The sequence below is a fragment of the Montipora foliosa genome, chromosome 13 (assembly GCF_036669935.1).
Source record: "Montipora foliosa isolate CH-2021 chromosome 13, ASM3666993v2, whole genome shotgun sequence".
Taxonomy (NCBI): domain Eukaryota; kingdom Metazoa; phylum Cnidaria; class Anthozoa; order Scleractinia; family Acroporidae; genus Montipora; species Montipora foliosa.
In genome coordinates this window covers 25,946,850-25,956,738 of record NC_090881.1, presented here as the reverse complement: position 1 = coordinate 25,956,738, position 9,889 = coordinate 25,946,850, and the positions used below count along the sequence as shown (strand labels likewise).

General features: G+C 39.2%; 1 protein-coding gene across 5 annotated transcripts in view; it reads right to left on the bottom strand.

Annotated features, from left to right (window-relative positions):
• LOC137983060 (A disintegrin and metalloproteinase with thrombospondin motifs 16-like) overlaps positions 1–9,181 on the bottom strand; it is a 41,340-nt gene extending 32,159 nt beyond the window's left edge. For 4 of the 5 annotated variants that reach the window (XM_068830230.1, XM_068830234.1, XM_068830231.1 and 1 more), the window contains exon 1: positions 6,198–6,423. The gene's annotated coding sequence lies outside the window, so the exon portion shown is untranslated. Of the gene's footprint in view, positions 1–6,197; positions 6,424–8,919; positions 9,038–9,125 lie in introns of those variants that run through there. The other variant, XM_068830232.1, reaches the window with a different exon arrangement.
• Between the last annotated feature and the right edge of the window lie 708 nt (positions 9,182–9,889).

Sequence of the window (9,889 nt, the reverse complement as noted above, 5' to 3'; positions counted from 1 at the left end):
AGAGGGTAGTGGAACTGCGTAGATTTCTCTGGTGGACACAGTAGAATCATTAACTTAGCCTGCAATGGCGTCGAAAGTCATGCAACGCGAATGGCGTTTTAGTGGATCCTTAAACAAAATATACCCTTCTGGAGCTCAATGATGGAAAGTCAGTTGGATAAACTAGGCATGAATCTCAAAAGCGACGAGTACTGGACTTCGACAACAAGCTATCGCCCGTCGAGACGAAATCAAAGTGAGCAGTATTTACCTGAAGTACATGGTAATTTGACACAATTGAGTTTCTTGTCTTCACGCACGCAATGAAATAGGAAGAGGTTTTCGCCTCTAAGAGCAAATATGTTGTTTGTTTCAATAAAATTTTCGCTGGAAAAGAATTCTGTGGTATTTTCTGCCTTTGTGAATTATAATATCATGTTGTGTATTGAATTTTCGAGCTTAAGGTTCAAATTTGATATGGGAGAAGTTTTTTAGTATTGCTCTGTAAGCAGGAAGGGTTCACAGGCTTGTTGGAAGCGTGCTTGAGTTTCAACAAAATGAGGCCCAAAATCAGTGAAAACTTGTGACGCAGATGAATAATAAAGTAGCTGCTATTTCCAAAATGATGGAATTACCTGGTGATAAATAACGTCGTACGCCTCTTGGAGAGTAAATTTTGACTTTGCATAAACAAGAGTTGGGCGATTGTGATCTTTGTTTTGACTTCGCTCATTTCATTGTCAAACTTTATAACACTTGACAGAAAAAGAAACTTACAAAAACCCGGTATCTTGCCATCATTTGACACAGATGCTTCACTGTTTGGCGAGTAAACATGCCGCGGTAACTTAATCACGGCGCCCGCTGAATTCCGGCCATGTCACTTTCGATTTTGCAATTTACTTGAACGTAGCAAAAATCTCCCAAAATGTTTGTCGCTGATCGTAACTTTTTACATTCTATATTCACGGTTCAAAATTAATGTTGTTTTCATGTCGTAAATATTTTATTCTCGATCTTCCTTCTGCTCTTTCTGAAAACTGTGTATCAATATTTATTTGCTTTTTCATCAATATTTGTTTTGCATAAAGCAAGCTAACAGAATCTGTACCTTGCTGAGTTCGCATTTGTTAGCGTTAATAGTATTTTCGGTCAGATGTTTCTGTTTTTTTATGAGGGGTTTATTGTTTTGGTCTCCCATCCCAACACTAACCCCGCGAAACAGGGCTTGACGTCAGTGAAGTTTAGTATTACAAAGTTTTCGGATGCTCATAGGGCACACTTGTGGTGAAAAGAAGTTGTGAGGGAACTTGAAAATTATCAACATGTCAGCCCAGAAGCCAATGTTTCTCGCTTCTCTTTTATTTGTTATTCTTCAGAGACTGGAATGCTGTATTTCAATACCACACAATTCAGTGCCTTCTGATTTTCTGTAGCACGTACCACAGGCAAGCCAGTGTATGCTTCACAGAAGCATCTAGTTTTGTTATGTTTAGGGTCGCACGCAATTTGTATTCCTGTCATACTCGCATCAATGTGTACAAAAGAAAACTTTCCTACTGCTGCTAGAAGTGTGTCACGATATCACGCTATATTAAAGACAAGATGCGGCTTTCGCTTTTGTTGGACTTTTATAGCTTTTAACTTGCATGCAGGCTAGAATGGCAGATGTGTACAATCTGCACTGTATTTACAGACTTCATAACTTAAATATCCAGCTAGCGTTGTTGGTATACGAGCGTCAGATCAGACAGCATAGACGGACCGAACGTTGGTTGACTCAAACACTTCTTGCTGACCAAAATAATTACTTGTATCTGGAGTCATCGCTCTTAATGGCATATAAAGAGCACTGAAACTCGCATATGGCCTTGACGGATCCATCTACTTCTTAGCCTTCTCAACAAGATGGGCGCCAAATTACAAGTAAACTTTATTTTATAGCGTTTTTCATTTGCTTTTTGCGTCATGAGTGACAGTTTGATAGCTTTTTTGATTTTTTGTGACATTTTGGCGAGGTCCAGAGCTTGGCAATTTTAAGTGCTGGCATCTTTGAACATTTGGTACATTCCGCTCATTTTTGACAATGTCTGACAAATCGGTCGCCCTGGAAAAAACTACCTGTTGACGGATTTTTTTGTAAAACAAACAACTTTTTACACTAGTGCGACCCGGGCCTTGTTTGCAATCCGCCGTTTTACCGTGTCTCGCACGATAAAACATGATAATGGAGCTGCTGAGCTGTCAACAACAGAAAATAAAAATACACAAGGATTTTGTCTTGATAAGGAGCTCAATGCGTAAAACAGTTTTGTCCCGTAAATTTGAAGGGTAAGCAAAAACACGAACAAGAAATTTAATAGAGAAGGTATGCATGGTCATATTTTGAACTGTTGATATAACAGAGTGATCGTGACAGTTTTGTTACGTGCAAAAACCCACAAGTGCCACAACAGCTAGAGTAGATGTGATCTTCGCACTTGTCTAGCCAATTAAAGCAATTGCACCTAAAAAACATTCCTGTGGTTTCAACGGGATTCGAACCCATGACCTCGGCGATACTGATGTAATGTTCTACCAACTAGACCCTCCGCGAGGGTACACTGGGTTGCCTGTGGTACGTGCACCGTTCCAGGCAATTTTGTTCAAGTTGGGGGGTCATAAAGACCATTTCAGGGGTCACACAGAAGTCATACCAGCAGAGGCTCTTTGGCTCGCACGTCCTCACTCGTTCGTACGACGAAACAGATCTGTCCTTTCGTAATATGTAGCTCTAACAGTGCACAATATTGTTTTGGTATTGTCCATCATTGTAGTGCTATGGTAGAAGTCTTGGGTAAATAGCCTGAGAAGACATGTGGTTACTAGCAAAGTACTGAACCCAGAAAGATTGAAGAAAATAAATGGGAAGTGAGAAACATTGGCTTCTGATAATTCTCAAGCTCCCTCGCAACTTCTTTTCAGCACAAGTTTAAGCGTGCCCTCTGAGCATCTGACAGCTTTGTAATACTACTAAGTTAAGTGCTGTATCTGGATGGGTGGCCTAAAAAACATATCCCTTCGTAAAACAGAAGCATTGGACCGAAAATACTATTAACGCTGACAAATGCGAACTCAGCAAGGTACAGATCTTATTAGCTTGCTTTATTCAAAAACAAGTATTGATGCAAAAGTAAATAAATATTGATACACAGTTTTTCGAAAGAGCAGAAGGAAGTTTCCAGGACGGTCGCAGGAGAATAACGTATTTACAACATGAAAACAACATTAATTTTGAACCGTGAATATAGAATATAAAAAGTTACGATCAGCGACAAACATTTTGGAGATTTTTGCTACGTTCAATTGTGTTATTGTACTTTTGGCTGCACAAATAAATCGCAAAATCGAAAGTGACATCGCCGGAATTCAGCGGGCGCTGTGATTAAGTTACCGCGGCATGTTTACTCGCCAAACAGTGAAGCATCTGTGTCAAATGATGGCAAGATACCGGGATTTTGTAAGTTTCTTTTTCTGTCAAGTGTTATAAAGTTTGACAATGAAATGAGCGAAGTCAAAACAAAGATCACAATCGCCCAAACTCTTGAGGTTCACCATTGTATCTGCAAAGTCAAAAATTTACTCTCCAAGACGAGGTTGTTTATCACCAGGTAATTCCATCATTTTGGAAATAGCAGCTACTTTATTATTCATCGGTGTCACAATAATTTGCTGATTTTGGGGCTCATTTTGTTGAAACTCAAGCACGCTTCCAACCGAGACCTGTTTATTTTCATGAACCTTTCTGCTCACAGGGCAATACTAAAAATATCCTCCCGTATCACATTTCAACCTTAAGCTCGAAAATTCAATACACAACATGATATTATAATTCACAGAGACAGAAAATATCACAGAATCCTTTTTCCAGCGAAACATTTTATTGAAACAAACAACATAAGATGCACTAAAACGCCATTCGCGTTGCAATGACTTTCGACGCCATTGCTGGTTAATGAGAATAACAAACTCACGAGGCAAAATGTATATTTATATTTAATTAAGTTAGCACAACAGAAAGACGCTAACCTCATTTTGACACGAAAATGCTTTACTATTGCCATAAAAACTATCCAGTTAAGCTCGCATATTATAAAACATGATGAATTCATAAAGGCCACCTTTTCCAGCGAACAATTTTTTGAAACAAACAACATATTTGCTATTAGAGGCAAAAACCCCTTCCTATTTCATTACGCGGCGTGAAGAGAAAAAACTCAATCGTGTCAAATATGCGCGATATTACAACAAACTAAAATTTCAGGATCAAACCGTTTCCATGAAGAACCTTTTCCTTGAATAATGAAGCACAAAATAGACGACGAGCTTTCTTTCAAGTAATTCTTGGCTGTCACATTTCCAATTATTTTTTTTACCTGAAGACTGTGCAGAGTTGATCACGGATCCACTTGAGGTGTTCGATTCGTTCTCTGTCTTTGTTGAACCCATAAGTTACCAGAGAATTCTCCATTTGGTTTCAGTGTTCTACATAACAGCACACTTGGTAAAATATTTGACATGCAGCTCACTTTGATTTCGGCTCGACGGGCGACAGATTGTTGTCGAAGTCCATTACTCGTCGCTTTTAATTGACATTCCACCGCCTGTCATGTTCAGTATCCAATTGACGTGTCATTATTGAGCTTCATAAGAGTATACTTTGTTCAAAGATCCACTAAAACGCCATTCGCGTTACATGACTTTCGACGCCATTGCCGGTTAAGTTAATCGTTCTACTGTGTCCACCAGAGAAATCTACGCATTTCCACTACCTTCTCGATCCTAAGAAAATACGCACAGAAGGCTCTATGCACAAAGACACCACTTACCAGGGGAGTGACAGGCAAGACTTTTACCGACACGGGAAATAAAACGGAGAAATCTACCCATTTTCCGACTGGGATTGCCATGCGGCAACCCAGTAACTAAGCTATGAGAAACTGTCACTTTATTGGGATCATCTGTTCCCGTGAAAGGAATGATAAATATATATTTTTCTCAAACCGCTTGCCTCAGTTGCCTTTTTAATTGGGGTGCAGGGGCGCAGTGGTGAGCGCACTCGCCTCTCACCAATATCGCCCGGGAATTAAAGTTTGTTTGTTCTCTACTCTGCACCGATCGAGAGGTTTTCTCCGGGTTCTCCGGTTTTCCCATCTCCTCAAAAACCAAGATTTCATTTGATTTGCGTTAATTGTTAATTTCATTTTTCAGTGTCCCCAATTAGTGGTTCAGCGCTTGAACGACTACACACTTTTAAAATTAAGTTCCTTTCCTTTCCTTTCCATTCTAACTAATGCACCTTGCAAAGCAAATGAACAAAAAACTCTCGGAAAATGAGACCTGAAACAACGTCTCAGATTACTTCAATAAGTGACCACCGTGACAGAAACAAAAGTAATGAACCTGAGTAAGTTGAACAAAGGAAAGGTAAGCGACCATTTTATTTAATTTAAATCGCCACTAGAAATGTTTTTGTTTGGTGCAGATTCCCATATGACTTGAAATAGAAAGGAAAATGAAATGCGCAGGGTATAAATAAACCATGTCACAAACATTTCCAAATTTGGAGATGTGTAATTGACAACTATGTGGGCCGTTGTTGATTTATGCACACAATACGCGATTAAAAATACCGTACCTTGTATTGCGGATAAAAAAAAAATCTTAATCGTTTTGCAAGCCGTGGGACTCGCATAAGGGCTTGCTAAGATCAACAATACCACATACACTTAATACAGAAATAAAATTCTTGAACTTTATCTCGGTATATGATATATCTTACACAAACAAATCACGAATTGAGTCATGTCGGGATCAAATTAAATTGACTAAAATAAGTTGCCAAGAAATTAGTTGTGAGGATAAAAACTATGTGATCCTGTTACATTATAAAATTTACTACGGAGAAATGTCTATGGAATTTCGAATCATAAAATTATCTCAAAATTTAGCCATGTAAGATCGGAGATAGCTGCCCCATCTTCCACCAAATGCGACAGCTACCCGGAAACTAACTCGCTGAGTCCGCAGCATAAGCGGAGGAGAGAATCTTTTACGGTCAACGAAGAAAGAATCAAACCTGATAAACTAGGACAGCGTTGAAAAGGTACAGTTGATGCGCCTGAACAAAGTAAACTGAAAATAGCGTGCCATAAATAACGCAGAAGGTCACTGATTACCTCATAAGGCTAAGATTTCCCACAACTGCTGAAACACTCGCATTTGTTAGACGATCAACTTGAATGAGGTATCAAAGCTGCTAACCATACAAGTGATGTTGGGTGCTGTGTTCTGTGTTCGTCCGTATGAACTGTTATCAGAGTTCGTGTCAGAGTGACTTTCTCATGTTCGGTGAATTATTTATGTCCCAGTTTGATATTGTCCGCGTTATTGAGTGATATGCCAAGTCACGCACTCTTTAACAGGAAGTTTCATTCGAAAGGCACTCGATTAAGGGCCCACAGACGGATTTTTCGCGCGTTGCTAAGGAAGTGAAATGTTACTTCCGGTAACTGACGTCATCATATCATGAGCTGACAAGAAAACCCACTCACAAGCAAAAGTCACCGCACAAATTGTTGTTTCCATCGAAGGCTTTTCCTCGCCCTTCCTCGCGCTCGTTTTCAGATCAACTGCGCATGCGTAAACGAACTGACTTCCGGTTTGAGAAAAAAGCTAAATTTCCGGCGGTTTTGAATTGAATCAATTTTTTTTTTTACATGGCACGTTTCACCCCCAAATACAGAATATAGCTAAGCATTGATTTGTTAAAATCATCTTTTTTGAAAAGGTTATGGGTATTTCAGTATCGTTTAAAAGAGTTTCGAAGCAAGCAACCGTGGACGTATTAGATTTCAGTTTATTATTTTAGTGATTTCCGTTATTTTTCCGTGACTCTTAGTATTTGAATTCAAAATCTTTGTAACTGCCATGTTTTATCACATTTTTTCCAGTATTACGTCAACATCCATTTACTCTAAATATATATATATATATATATATATATATGTACATAGAAGCAATTCAATGTAAACTCTCATTGTACCTGAAGAAGGCTGGTTTGGCCAGCCGAAATATAGTACATCACTAAAAATCAAATCTACGTTGTACCGGCTCTTGCTTAAAATATTTAGTTTCTCAACTTGAAATAACGCCGATCAGATCAAGCCACTGATCCAACGTACACCGACAGGAAAATTGTCCACGGTTGCTTGCTTCGAAACTCTGGAACTTAAAAATCTCAACTAATATCCGCGAAGAAACGTATTAGATTTCAGTTTATTATTTTAGTGATTTCCGTTATTTTTCCGTGACTCTTAGTATTTGAATTCAAAATCTTTGTAACTGCCATGTTTTATCACATTTTTTCCAGTATTACGTCAACATCCATTTACTATATATATATATATATGTACATAGAAGCAATTCAATGTAAACTCTCATTGTATCTGAAGAAGGCTGGTTTGGCCAGCCGAAATATAGTACATCACTAAAAATCAACGTTGTATCGGCTCTTGCTTAAAATATTTAGTTTCTCAACTTTAAAAAGAATATTTTTCAAAATAAAAAGAAAACCATGCTTGGCTGGATGCAAAAACGAATACAAAATATCAAACCATCGATTAAATACCCAAATTGCGTAGCACGGAGACAAATTTAGAGTTTTCTTCTATTGGTCACGTGCCCATGGGCGTGGTATGATGACGTCATATTTAGGGTCATTGGATTACAAAAAATGGAAACTGACCAAAATAATGCCAAATTCTCCGAAATTACTTAACCATTACATTCTTAGCAACGCACCCCAAAAAATACGTCAGTGGGCCCTTAACTAGAACTAGAAACTTCTCCAAGTTCTACCAATGGGGCACACATTGAGGACGTTCTACATAGATCAGATCAAACATTGGTTTTGTGGAGTACCCGGAGAAAAAACCTCTCGGTGCAGAGCAGAGAACCAACAAACTCAACCCATATGTGACGCAGATTCTGATAATCGAACCGCCATCACATTGGTGGGGGGCGAATGATCTCACCACTTCGCCAGCCCAGCTCCCCAAAGGCGGGATTCCAAGATTTCAGTAATTTTTTTACATTTAAAAATTTTCCGCCTGAACCGCTCTTTTTAAGTCTTTTCGGCCAAAGGCTTCAAATAAGTTTTCCTCAAATATTCAAGGAGAATGTTTCAAGCACGCAGGTGCACGAGAACCCGCGACACTTGTAGAAATGGTGTGAGGACTATGAAAGGGTGAACGTTCGCCGAAAGTCTTAATCCTGGCTCAGAAAACACTTTACAGATATCAATATACAATAGAAATAATCGAACCGAACTCTGAACAATATAGAAGAGCGCCTTACATCAATCCAATATTGTAGGAGGTTAATTGCGTTCGATCGAAGGAGAACGCGTCCTATTTTGTTAAGCTTCAGATTGAGTGATTGTGTGCTGTTGCCAAAAGGAATCGAGATTTTCCTCTGTAAGGGGCACCAAAATAGCCCTGCCCCCCCCCCCCCCCCCCTTCCCTCCCGAAGATTCTTTTGATGCTTGCAGGGGCACCCTCGCGCGGAATCTCGCACGCGTATTGATCAGTCTCTTCTTGTCACACGCTTAGTTTACGAAAACACAGGCTGAACGACTGTCGAACGTACTTCAACAATCCGAGATTACAATTGAAGTCGCAAAAAGGTAGCCAAACTTGTTTCATTGCTTTTCAATTCTGACTGACAAAAAACGGGTTCCTTCAAATTGACTTTGTTTCACTCTTCTAAACAAGATATGCAAGCGTTACCGATCCATAACAGAATTTCATTTGATTTAAAAGCTCATTAAAGCTTCATCAGACCATACACAGTCATAGTAATATCATACACCAATATTACAAGTAGCTTGAAGTCACTTACGTTTGGCACATACGCTATTGAATAAAGGATCACTTCGTAAATACTTGCGTCTAGCATCTGAGGATCAAGATGGCATCCGGCCTCCATTTTTGTCATAAGACTTCTACTTAAGCTTTTGCTATGATATAACAAAATAATTAATTAATTAGGAGGATACTAGACCAACAGTATAGGTCGATACTGGACCAAAAACAACTTAAAATAACCTTGTTAATTCCAAATGTTTTCGGACCACGATTAGCTCAGTGAGTCTGTTTCTTTAGGCATGACAAAAGCTAAAATTCATATTAGCATACGTAGACTGTACGCTTCATTCCGCTTCGTCAGTTACCTGACTCATTCAGCTGAAGAAAATTCAGCTGCGTTGGCGGACCTCAAACAAGCAAAAGATCATCAAATGCACAAGAGGGTATTGGCTTCGTTGCCATCACGTGTTACCGTCGTCTGGCATTTTACCAAGAAGATTTCATAATGCAAATCAGTAGCCCTTGGGACACAGAGTTCCAAAGAGACAACATTGAACCAATCACCATTTGAATCCTGGCCTAAGTAAACCTCAGAAGGATCACGTGATTTGCTACACGATTAAAAGTCTGGTGCAACCCGAATACACACTGACGACAAACAATCACATTACCCGGCGTATCCACCTCCAAACATGTCACATCGAAGATAATCTGTCCACATTTATGACTGGATTCTCTAGGCTAACCAACAAGTTCGGTTTCAGCGTCTCTAAAAGGGAACACATGATATGTTGATTTGATCTAAGTAAAATCTACAACGAATTCGCCAGTATGCACAGAGTAAAACTCCCCACGGGTTGCTTGTAGATGAGAAGCTCTTCTCCTCTGACCATATTGACAACATAGCTACAATTATATCACGTGGAATTGGCGGCCTCAGACAAATTCGTCCTTTTGTACCTTCCAGTAACACTTTAGTCTTAATCTGCACATGTTTAATTTTA